Raw genomic sequence first — 11,275 nt, 5'->3', positions numbered from 1 at the left:
CAGCAAGTCCGCTCGCGCGCCCCATGGAGTCGCTGGCCATATCCACGGGGGAATGGTTGAAAGACAGGCAGATGTACAAGATGCATCTCCCACATGTCTACAAAGCCTTCCCGCGGATGCTCCAGCCGCTCGACTCCGTCGCGCCAGCGGTGCTGCGGGAGACTCGAGGGAGGAGATGGAGGGAGTGGGCGATGCGGATCTGCGATGACGCTCTCTCCTGGACCCAGTGCACGCGCGAATGGAGGGAAGTAGAGGAGGAAGCTGCGAGGGAGGAAGCCAAGGAGGGACCGAATCCGTTCTCTCACTCGTGCAGGTATGCTCGGATGTGCAAGGATCATGTGGATTGGGAGCTGCTGAATCTAGCCCTGCGGATCTACTTCGAAGGGGATTTCTCGGAGAAGCACAGGATGCCCCACCCCAGTGAGCCGCCGGTTGCGTTCGTTCGATGGGCGAAAGGAGAGGTGAATTCAGGAGATCCACGCCGTGCTGCGAGATGGGAATGCTTGACTGGACTCCTGCCCATCAGCACGCCACCGGAGCCGGAGCAGGTGGATCCCCTACCTTACCTCTCCCCCAAACCTGTAGAAGATTGAAATTAGGTTTGCAATCTGCTTCAGTTGAGTTGTCTGGTGGTTATTTCTGCTTCCTGAGAGACAACATCTGGTTGGAGGATGAGAAGGAATCAGGAATTCCGATGAATTTCCCTATCACTATGGGGGGAGCGCTGGTTGGGCAGTGGTATGGCCCACCTCCGCCCCAAATGGGGGCACAATCTGGGCAGGCTCCTGTAATTGCCCAAGATCAATCTACTGGTGGTTCTGACTCTCAGATCAGTGGGAAATCTCAAGGCAAGAATCAGCAAAAGAAGAGATAGGACATCCAGAAAACTGCTCCTGCCCCTGCTTCGGGCCTTATGGCATACTCTGAGGTGATCTGCTACAACTGTGGGGAACCAGGGCATCATTTGGATAAATGTTTCAAGCCCAAGAGTTGTTTTATTTGCAAAATGGTTACCCATAAAGTTGAGAATTGCCCTGTCAGAAGGAAAACCCATAGTTCTGCTAGATATGTTGGAAGTGCTGCTCCAGGATTATGTCCACCATTGACAAAATTTTCTATGACACAGAATTAGATAGTTTTTTCCCCTTTCTAGTTGTAGAGCTCTGCCTAGATGTGGTAGTGACCACACTCCTTTGCTCTGGGACTCTGGTCTTAACCAAACTTCAAAGAGCAATAGTTTTAAATTTGAAAAGTGGTGGTTGCTTAGAGAAGATTTTACTGAGCTAGTCAGGAAAATCTGGAATGAGCCTACTGGGAGTAGTTGCCCTCTAGAAAATTGGAAGATCAAAATCAGGAGATTTAGAAGAACTACCAAAGGGTGGAACTCCAATGAGGAAGCTAATATTAGAAGATACAAAAGGCTTCTCCTCCTTGAGTTTGATTCTCTAGATATTAAGGCAGAAACCACTGACCTCTCTGAGGCTGGGACTAATAGATAGGAACATTAAGGAGGGTGATAGAAATACTGCTTACTTCCATGCAGTAGCTAACCAGAGGAGGAGGAAAACCCTCATTCACTCCCTTGATGGCCCTAATGGCCCTGTTACTGAGGTAGATGAGATGCTGAAAGTGGCTAGTGACTTCTACAAAGACCTGTTTAAGAAAGAAAACCCTTCTGGGTTCTCTCTACAAAACATTTTTTTCTCTGCTTCTGAAAAAGTCTCTCCTGCTAAAAATGAGCTGCTAGAAGCCCCTTTTTCAGAGACAGAGGTGAAGGAAGCCATTTTTAGCTCTTATCCTGATGGGGCTCCTGGTCCTGATGGGATTCCCTTCTTGTTTTACCAGCATTTTTTGGACTTGGTGAAAAATGATCTCTTAGATCTTTTCCAAGCCTTTCATAGAGGAGAGTTGGATCCAGCAACTTACTCATGTGGGGTCTGTTGGGGTCAAGTTAAATAATTGTGAAAGTGATTTTTCCTTGCTGGTAAAGGCCTTAGGCAAGGTGACCTCATCTCCCCGCTTTTGTTTAATTTAGTAGTGGACGTTCTTACTAAAATGCTGAGCAAAGCTGCTGACCATAGTCTGATTGCAGGGCTCTGTCCTGAGGTCTGCCCTGGTGGCATCATCTGCCTTCAATATGCAGATGATACCATCCTTTTCTTAGACAATGACTCCACACACGCTAGCAATCTGAAAACTGTTCTAACCTGGTTTGAACAAGTCTCAGGCATGAGAATCAACTACTCTAAAAGTGAACTCATCCCTATCAACATGGATGATCAGGAGTTAGCTGATTTCCTCTCTATTCTAGTCTGTAATAAAGGTAACTTCCCCATTAAGTACCTAGGTATCCCTCTCCACTATGATAAACTGAGGAGAGAGGATATTCAACCCCTTATGGATAAAATCATTAAAAGGATTGCTGGGTGGAGGGGCAAACTTCTCTCTTACAGAGGTAGATTGATCCTCATACAAGCTTGTTTGGCTAGCATTCCAGTGTATCTCCTCTCCTTCTTCAAGTTCCCTAAATGGGCAGTGAACCTCATCAATTCTCAGATGTCTCATTGCTTGTGGAATGATTTTGAGGGAAATAGAAAGCTACACCTTGCTAATTGGGCCCTAGTCTCTATGAAAAAAGATTTTGGAGGCCTAGGCATACCTAACCTCCAAGAAATTAACATCTATCTTCTAGGGTCTTGGATTAAAAGATTCTATGAGGAAGACCTGAAACCCTGGAAGCTTCTTATTGCCCATAAATACCTAGGAAATAAACCTAATATTTTTGTCCCTTCCTCCAACCCTAAGACCTCTAGATTCTGGAAAGGATTAAAATCCATTATGCATGCTGTGAAATTTGGCTACAGATGGAACATAGGGGATGGGAGCAGAACCAGATTCTGGGAAGATACTTGGTTTGGCACATCCCCCCTAGCAGTCCAATTTTGGCCTATTTACTCTGTCCGCAATGAGCTTAACAAAAGTGTCAATGAAGTTTGGGACGGTCAATGCCTAAAACTCTCTTTTAGAAGGAACTTTAGTGATAGTCTCATGGAACAATGGTTCCAGTTGGAGAAAATTGCCAAAAGCATTACCTTTACTGCCAAGCCGGATGCCCTGATTTGGCAGCTGGACAATAAGGGGAAGTATTCCTCCAGCTCCCTCTATCATGTTATCAACTTTAGAGGGGTTCAACCCGTGTTTATCTCTGCTATCTGGAAATTGAGAGTTCCCCCTAAAATACATGTATTTCTCTGGCTTTTCTCCAAAAACAAATTGATGACTAGGGATAACCTTAGAAAGAGACACATCATCAAACCCCTTGATTGTGTTTACTGCTTGGAACAAGAGTCTTGTTCTCACCTATTTTTTGAATGTATAGTTGCTAAACATCTCTGGGCCCACATTGAGGAATATTTCTCTAGTCAGATTGGCTCATCCTTCGAATCTGTCGCCAGATTCTGGATTGCTACCAAAAAGTGCTCAGTTTTAAACACTGTTAGCTCAGCTGTCCTTTGGTGCCTCTAGAAATATAGAAATGCTATGATTTTCAGTAACACCTACTGGATTTCCATTCCGCAGGTCTTGAGGTTGATCAGGAACATGGTGAGGAACTGGGCGATTCTCTCCTCCGGATCGGACAAAGACAAGTTGATGAGCTTCGTGGAAACCCTAACAAGATCCCTCCAGAAACCGTTGGCGATCACTTGTGGCTGAACAAGGCTTGACCTGCTCTGGGGCTGGACCCGTTGGCTCGTATCAAGATCTTTGATGAAGATGATGGGCACCTGGCGCCGAAAAAGAGGGACATCCACCATGCTACGCCTTCCAGCCCGGTGTCTCCGCTTGCTTACTGGTCGCCGCAGGCTGACACGGCCCCTCGGATGAAGACAATGAAGGCTTCGTTGGACCCTCCTTGTGTCATTTGAGTGCTTTATCCGCTCTGCCTTTGGCACCGCTCGGGTGATTTGTGTTATTCAGAGAACTTGTTCATCCACCCCCCTAGTTTGTAGCTTTTTTACCTTTGCTTTCGAACTGCTCTTTGAGCTGTTGTATCAGAATATGTTGTGGTTTCGTTCTTAGCAATGGAACTGGGGAGATGCTCCCTGTTTTTCTAAAAAAATATATTTTATATGTTATTATATATTATTTTTATTGTCATCATATATTTAACAGATACTTACATATGTAAGAAAACAATATCCCACATCTTATTAACTTATAAAAATAATTTCTTATAACAAATAAAATCCTGGATTGTTTTGGCACGAAAATCCTAGTGATTGTGTACAAAAGCTTGGTAAGATTTAAGGACGAATGTAATCATATCACTTATTATTTAAATATATTTATAACAAAATGCTCAAACCCTTTTTATTTTTTGATAACATTACTGGCCCAACCCAACATTATAATTAGAATCAGCCCAGCAAAATCGTGTATTTCGAGAAAGTGCAAATGGGCTGTAATTTTTTAGGAAATAAAATAAACGGGCCGCATGGACGCTACATTATTTGTTCACCCAGCCCAACTAATGGTTGTAATTCAAAAAATATCAAATTGACTGTAAATTCTACCGCGCAAAAAAAAGACTGTAAATTCTGGAAAAAATGGGTTGAATACGTGCCACATTTTTGTAGGCTGAAATGTGGCCAATAGGTCGAAGCCAATGCAAAGTCGTTGTCAATTTAGTCAACAAATGATTCTGACATGTTAGCCGTTGGATTTACATCCAACGACCGGCATCCATCTTCAATCCCTTGTCTTCTTCCTCCAGTGCTGCCGGGACCACCTCCGCCTCCTGCTGCTAGCAGCTCTGCTTAGCACGCTTCGCTATGAAGCGCTACTCCACCATTGGCCAGGCCATCCCTCCACCCCTCCACACCTCCTGTTCTTCTCCACCGACTGCCGAACCACACCGCACTAGAACCAGTTAACCCTCGTACACCTCTCTGTCTGCGACTCTACTCCTGCGTCTTCCCATCTCCGGCTCGTTGCTGTCCGGGGCCTCGCCGTCGTCCACCACCTTGGATGCGCTCGGTGCGGTGTGGTCAACATGGTCAACAGACGACACCATCGGAAGTAGACTGTGCGTGGAGAGGCTGACAGCTGGGTCCACGGTCACACACAAGGAAATGCCTCCTTATTACGCGCAAAATAATGATTTCTCCACCTGACATCTGGGACCCACCGGAAGGGCCTCTGTATTTCGCGAAAAAAAGTGCCCCCGCTGACATGTCAGACCCACCAGCTATCTTTGCACGCAAGGAAGTGCCTCCTTATTACGCACAAAAAAATGAATATTCCCCCTGCCAGCTGGAACCCAGCATAGTGGGAGGCTGACTTGTGGGCCTACCAAGTTGACAGGGACGGAGGGCTTTGTCAACTTAGTCAATATGAACGATTCTAGCTCCTGTTACCGTACGATGTTCATCCAACGGCCGTAGTGCTTCTTCAACCTCTGGTCTTCCTGCTCCAGCTGCCCAAACCAGCGCCGGTCGTGCCGCGTGCTCCTGCCTCCCGTGGCCGGCTATGATGCCGCGGAGGCCTCACCACCCCCTACTACTCCCACCGTTGGCCAGGTCATCCCTCTACTCACCCACACCCCCTGTTATTCTGCGGCGACAGCAGCCTCACACCGCAGCCGGACCAGTGAACCCTCGTAATCATCTTCGCGTGGGCATACACTGCTGCGTCTTCCCCGGCTCCGAGTCGTCCCCTTCCTAGTCCTTGCCGTCGTCCACCGCCCTGGTGCTCTCGACGCGGTGTGGTCAACATGGTCAACGACCGACTTCCATCGGAAGAGTACTGTATGTGGAGAGGCTGACAGTTGGGTCCATGGCAGCCGCAAGGAAGTGTCTCCTTATTACGCGGAAAATAATTATTCCTCCACCTGACAGCGGGGACCCACCGGACGGGCCACCAGTATTTTGTGAAAAAAATCGTTTCCCCCTGACTGCTGGGACCCACCGAACGGGCCATCGTATTTTGCGAAAAAAATATTCCCCCCGCTGTTAGCTTGGACCCATCGGAAGTGCCTCCTTATTACGCACAAAAAATGAATACTCCCCCGGCTAGCTGGGACCCACCTTGCTGGGAGGCTGACTTGTGGGCCTACTAAGTTGACGGGGACGAAGGGCTTTGTCAACTTAGTCAATATGAACGATTCTAGCTCCAGTGACCATACGATGTCCATCCAATGGCCGTAGTGCTTCTTCAACCTCTGGTCTTCTTGCTCCAGCCGCCCAAAGCAGCGCCGGTCGTGCTGCATGCTCCTGCCTCCCGTGGCCGGCTGTGCTGCCGCAGAGGCCTCACTACCCCCTACTATTCCCACTGCTGGCCAGACCCTGCGGCGACGGCAGCCTCACACCGCAGCCAAACCAATGAACCCTCGTAGTCCTCTCCGCGCGGGCTTCCACTACCGCGTCGTCCCCTTCCTAGGCCTCGTCGTCGTCCACCGCCGTGGTGCTCTCCGCGCGGCGTGGTCAACGTGGTCAAGGAACGACTTCCATCGGAAGAGTATTGTACGTGGAGAGGCTGACAGCTGGATCCACGGCCACATCCCAGTTTTTTGTGATTTTACAAGTAAGTCGCTTTGTCAGGCCTGTTGGGCTGCAAATCTTTCAAGACGAGGAGAGCTTTCATTCGGCTGGCCGAGAAAATGGCCCATCAGTAATGAGAAATGGGTTGTACATTTTTAAAACACATCAAACCGGCAATTAGTTTCAAATATCTTTTTTTTCATTTCAAGATTTTAAATTACATTAATTTTTATGTGTGGAGAAATTTGTTGGATTTTATATTGATATACATTTATTTTTAAAATTAGTTTGAATGTGAGTCGAAATTTCGGGATTAAAAACAGTTCGGACCGCACCAAAATATGCAAAATTTCGTATAATTTTTTAACCGTCGCCACAATATGGGCTGTAGTGCTAACAAAAAGAATATGGGCTCCAAAAAAACCTTAAGAATTAGCAAATGGGCTGTAAATTATTAGAAATAATGGCAGATGGGTTGTATGCTGTTTTCCACAGATTTGAGGCTTTCCTAAAAAAAGGTTGACGCACAAGCACTGACTGTTGGATGTCCATCCAACTTTTGTTGTGCTTATTCAATCTCTGCTCTTCCTGCTCCAGCCGCTCAAACAAGCGCCGACAGAACTGCCTGCTCCCTCCTCCTCGCGGCCGACTGTGCTGCCGCGCAGGCCTCACGGCCCGACTGTACTCCCATCGCTGGCCTAGCCATCCCTCTACTCACCCACACCTATTGTTATTCTCCGGCGACGGCAGACGAACCAGTAAACCCTCGTACAGTCGTACTCCCCTCCGCGTGGGAAACAACTGCCGAGTCTTTCCTGCCTCCATGTCGTCCCCTTCCTAGGCCTCACCGTCGTCCCCCGCCCTGGTGCTCTCGGCGCGGCGTGGTCAACGTGGTCAAGAAACGACTTCCATTGGACGTGGACTGTACGTGGAGAGGCTAACAGCTGGGTCCACGGTCGCAGCAAGGAAGTGCCTCCTTATTACGCGGAAAATAATGATTCCTCCACCTGACAGCTGGGACCCACCGGACGGGCCACTATATTTCGCAAAAAAAATGTTTCCCCTGACTCCTAGGACCCACCAGCTACATCTTCGCACGCAAGGAAGTGCGTCCGGGCAAAAAAAACGAATCGCCCCCTGACTGCTGGGACCGACCAGCTACATCTTCGCAGGCAAGGAAGTGCCTGACAGTCGGGACCCACCTGGTCGAAGCATACGTAGCGTTGTCATTATGGTCGCGAACGTGTACGTACATATTGGTCGATGTAGAGGCGCGCACGTGTCGTAGTAGAGGCACGCACGTGTCGTAGTAGAGGCGCGCAGATAGCATTTACACGTACGTACAGCGGCCAGGGTGCAAGAAAGAAAATACGGACATGTATGTGTACATACGGGCGGGGTCTCAAACGCCTACTCGCGCATACGTACGGCCAGGGCTCGTGTACATGGCTGGGTCGGAACGGAGAAACAGCGTCGTCGTCGTGTTCATGGGGAGGCAACGGAATGCGTTGTGTTCATCGGGAGGGCTTGGACGAAACAGGCGATGGAAACGAGGCCTGGCGTACCGCAGAACGGAGGAAACGGCCTTGTGTTTGACCGACCACGTTCGAAACGGGATCCTATTCATCAGGAGGGGTGTGGCGTACCGCAAAACGGAGGAAACGGACCTCCTACAGTCGAAACGGGGGTCCTGTTCATCGGGAGGGGTGTGGCGTACCGCAAAACGGAGGAAACGGACTTGTGTTGGAGCGCTACGGTCGAAACGGGGGTCCTGTTCATCGGGAGTGGTGTGGCGTACCGCAAAATGAGACTCCACGAGATACTGTTCATCTCCACCATCGACCTCCTCCAGCCTCCACGGGCTCCTGTTCATCCAGCCTCCACCGTGCGCTACTCCACCGGCTACTGTTCAACCACCCCTCCACCGTCTACCGTTCATCCAGCCCTCCACATCATGGGGTCCTATTCAACCACCCCTCCACCGTCTATTGTTCATCTAGCCCTCCACACCACGGGGTCCTGTTCATCCACCCCTCCACGGGCACCCCTCCACCGTCTACTATTCATCCAGCCCTCCACCACACCACGGGGTCATGTTCATCCAGAGGCAATGACACCGCTCACTGTTCATCCAAACCCCCCGCAACGCTCACTGTTCATCCCATTGATCGGCTTCAGTTAGCAGCAGTAGCGAAGGAATCGCTCGATCGAGTTCAGTTAATAGCTATCGATCGATCGCTCGGGTTCAGTAACGCGTAGCCTGCAGTGCAATCGCTCGGGTTCAGTTAGAGCCAACGCCTCGCACACACACATGTACGTGTACGAGAGAAACGCGCATCGCTCGGCCCCAGACCTCTCACCGTAACCGGGAACTCCCCGAAATTTTCCTCCCCCTCGCTTCTACCACGGTTTTTTCCGTCATGGACGGCCCAAAGAATGTCATGCAGCTGCGTCTCCGGCCCGCCTAGGACGAAAAGCCCATTTTCTGTCATGATTTTTTGTCATAGAAGTAGGAGCCCACCACATCTATGATGATATCGGATTTTGTCACAATTATCGTCATAGAAGTGTCATATGTATGACAAAATGTTTTTCGTTCGACCCAAAATGTCACGGATGTGTCTTTTTTTTGTAGTGACGTATTCACACATGTATTATGTTTCCGGTTAATACAATTCTATCATGAATAATAAACATTTATCATGAAATAAAGAAATAAATAATAACTTTATTATTGCCTCTAGGGCATATTTCCTTCAGAGTTTTCCTACAAAAAATCTTAAACGAGAGTTGTATAACAATACATAATCACCTACATTAAACTCACATTTTTGTATCCTTTTGTCATGCCATCTTTTAACTTTTTCTTTAAACAGTTTGGCATTCTCATAGGTCTGGTTCTCCATTCATCAAGTGAGCTAATGTCAAAAAGCCTCTTCTCACCGGCAAGTTTGAAATCATAATTGAGCTCTTTAATGGCCCAATATGCCTTATGTTCTAGTTCGAGAGGTAAGTGACATGCTTTTCCATAAACCATTTTATACGGCGACATACCCATAGGATTTTTATATGCAATTCTATAGAATCAAAATGCATCATCAAGTTTCTTGGACCAATTCTTTTAGATCTATTAACAGTCTTCTGCAAAATTAATGTAAGCTCTCTATTACTCAATTCTACTTGACCACTAGACTGTGGATGATATGGAGATGCAATTCTATGATTAACATCGTACTTAGAAAGCATTTTCGAAAAGCACCATGAATAAAATGTGAACCACCATCAGTCATTAAATATCTAGGGACTCCAAACCTCGGAAAAATAACTTCTTTAAGCATCTTAATAGAGGTGTTATGATCAGCACTACTAGTTGGAATAACTTCTACCCACTTAGTAACATAATCAACAACAACTAAAATATTGTATGCCCATTAGAGGAAGGAAACGGTCCCATATAATCAAAGCCCCAAACATCAAATGGTTCAATAACAAGTGAATAATTCATAGGCATTTCTTGACGTCTGCTAATATTACCAATTCTTTGACATTCATCACAAGACAAGACAAGCTTACGGACATCCTTGAAGAGAGTAGGCCAATAAAAACCCGATTGCAATAGCTTATGTGCAGTTCTATCTCCAGCGTGGTGTCCTCCATAAGCCTCGGAGTGACACTTGCGTAGGATCTGTTCCTGTTCATGCTCAGGTACACAACGTCTAATAACACCATCTACTCTTTCTTTATAAATGTGTGGGTCATCCCAAAAGTAATGTCTTAAATCATAGAATTTTTTTTTCTTTTGCTGGTATGTGAAACTAGGTGGTATAAATTTAGCAACAATGTAATTAGCATAATCAGCATACCATGGAGTAGTACGAGAAGCATTTATGACAGCTAATTGTTCATCAGGAAAGCTATCATCAATAGGTAGTGGGTCATCAAGAACATTCTCTAACCTAGACAAATTGTCTGCAACGGGGTTCTCGGCTCCCTTTCTATCGATAATATGCAAATCAAATTCTTGTAGCAAGAGAACCCATCTAATAAGTCTAGGTTTAGCATCTTTCTTTTCCATAAGATATTTAATAGCAGCATGATCAGTGTGAACAGTTACTTTAGAATCAACAATATAAGGTCTGAACATATCACACGCAAATACAACTGCTAAAAATTCTTTTTTAGTAGTAGCATAATTTCTTTGGGCACTGTCTAGGGTTTTACTAGCATATTGGATAACATTTAATTTCTTATCAACTCTTTGTCCTAGAACAGCACCTACAGCATAATCACTAGCATCACACATAATTTCAAATGGTAAATTCCAATCAGGAGGCTGAACAATGGGTGCGGAAATCAAGGCTTTCTTAAGTATGTCAAATGCTTCTACACAATCATCATCAAAGACAAAAGGAACATCTTTTTGTAAGAGATTAGTCAGAGGCCTGGAAATTTTTGAGAAGTCTTTAATGAACCTCCTATAAAAACCGCATGACCAAGGAAACTTCCTATACCTTTAATGTCCTTAGGACACGTCATCTTTTCAATAGCATCAACTTTAGCTTTATCAACTTCAATACCTCTTTCAGAAATTTTATGCCCCAAGACAATATCTTCATTAACCATAAAGTGGCACTTCTCCCAATTCAAGATAAGATTAGTTTCTTCACATGTCTGCAAAACTCGATCAAGGTTGCTTAAGCAATCATCAAAAGAAGTTCCATATAGGGAGAAATCAT

Source organism: Triticum dicoccoides, chromosome 1A (genome assembly GCF_002162155.2).
Source record: "Triticum dicoccoides isolate Atlit2015 ecotype Zavitan chromosome 1A, WEW_v2.0, whole genome shotgun sequence".
In the NCBI taxonomy this organism is placed as follows: domain Eukaryota; kingdom Viridiplantae; phylum Streptophyta; class Magnoliopsida; order Poales; family Poaceae; genus Triticum; species Triticum dicoccoides.
Note: the sequence above shows the minus strand (reverse complement) of the source record.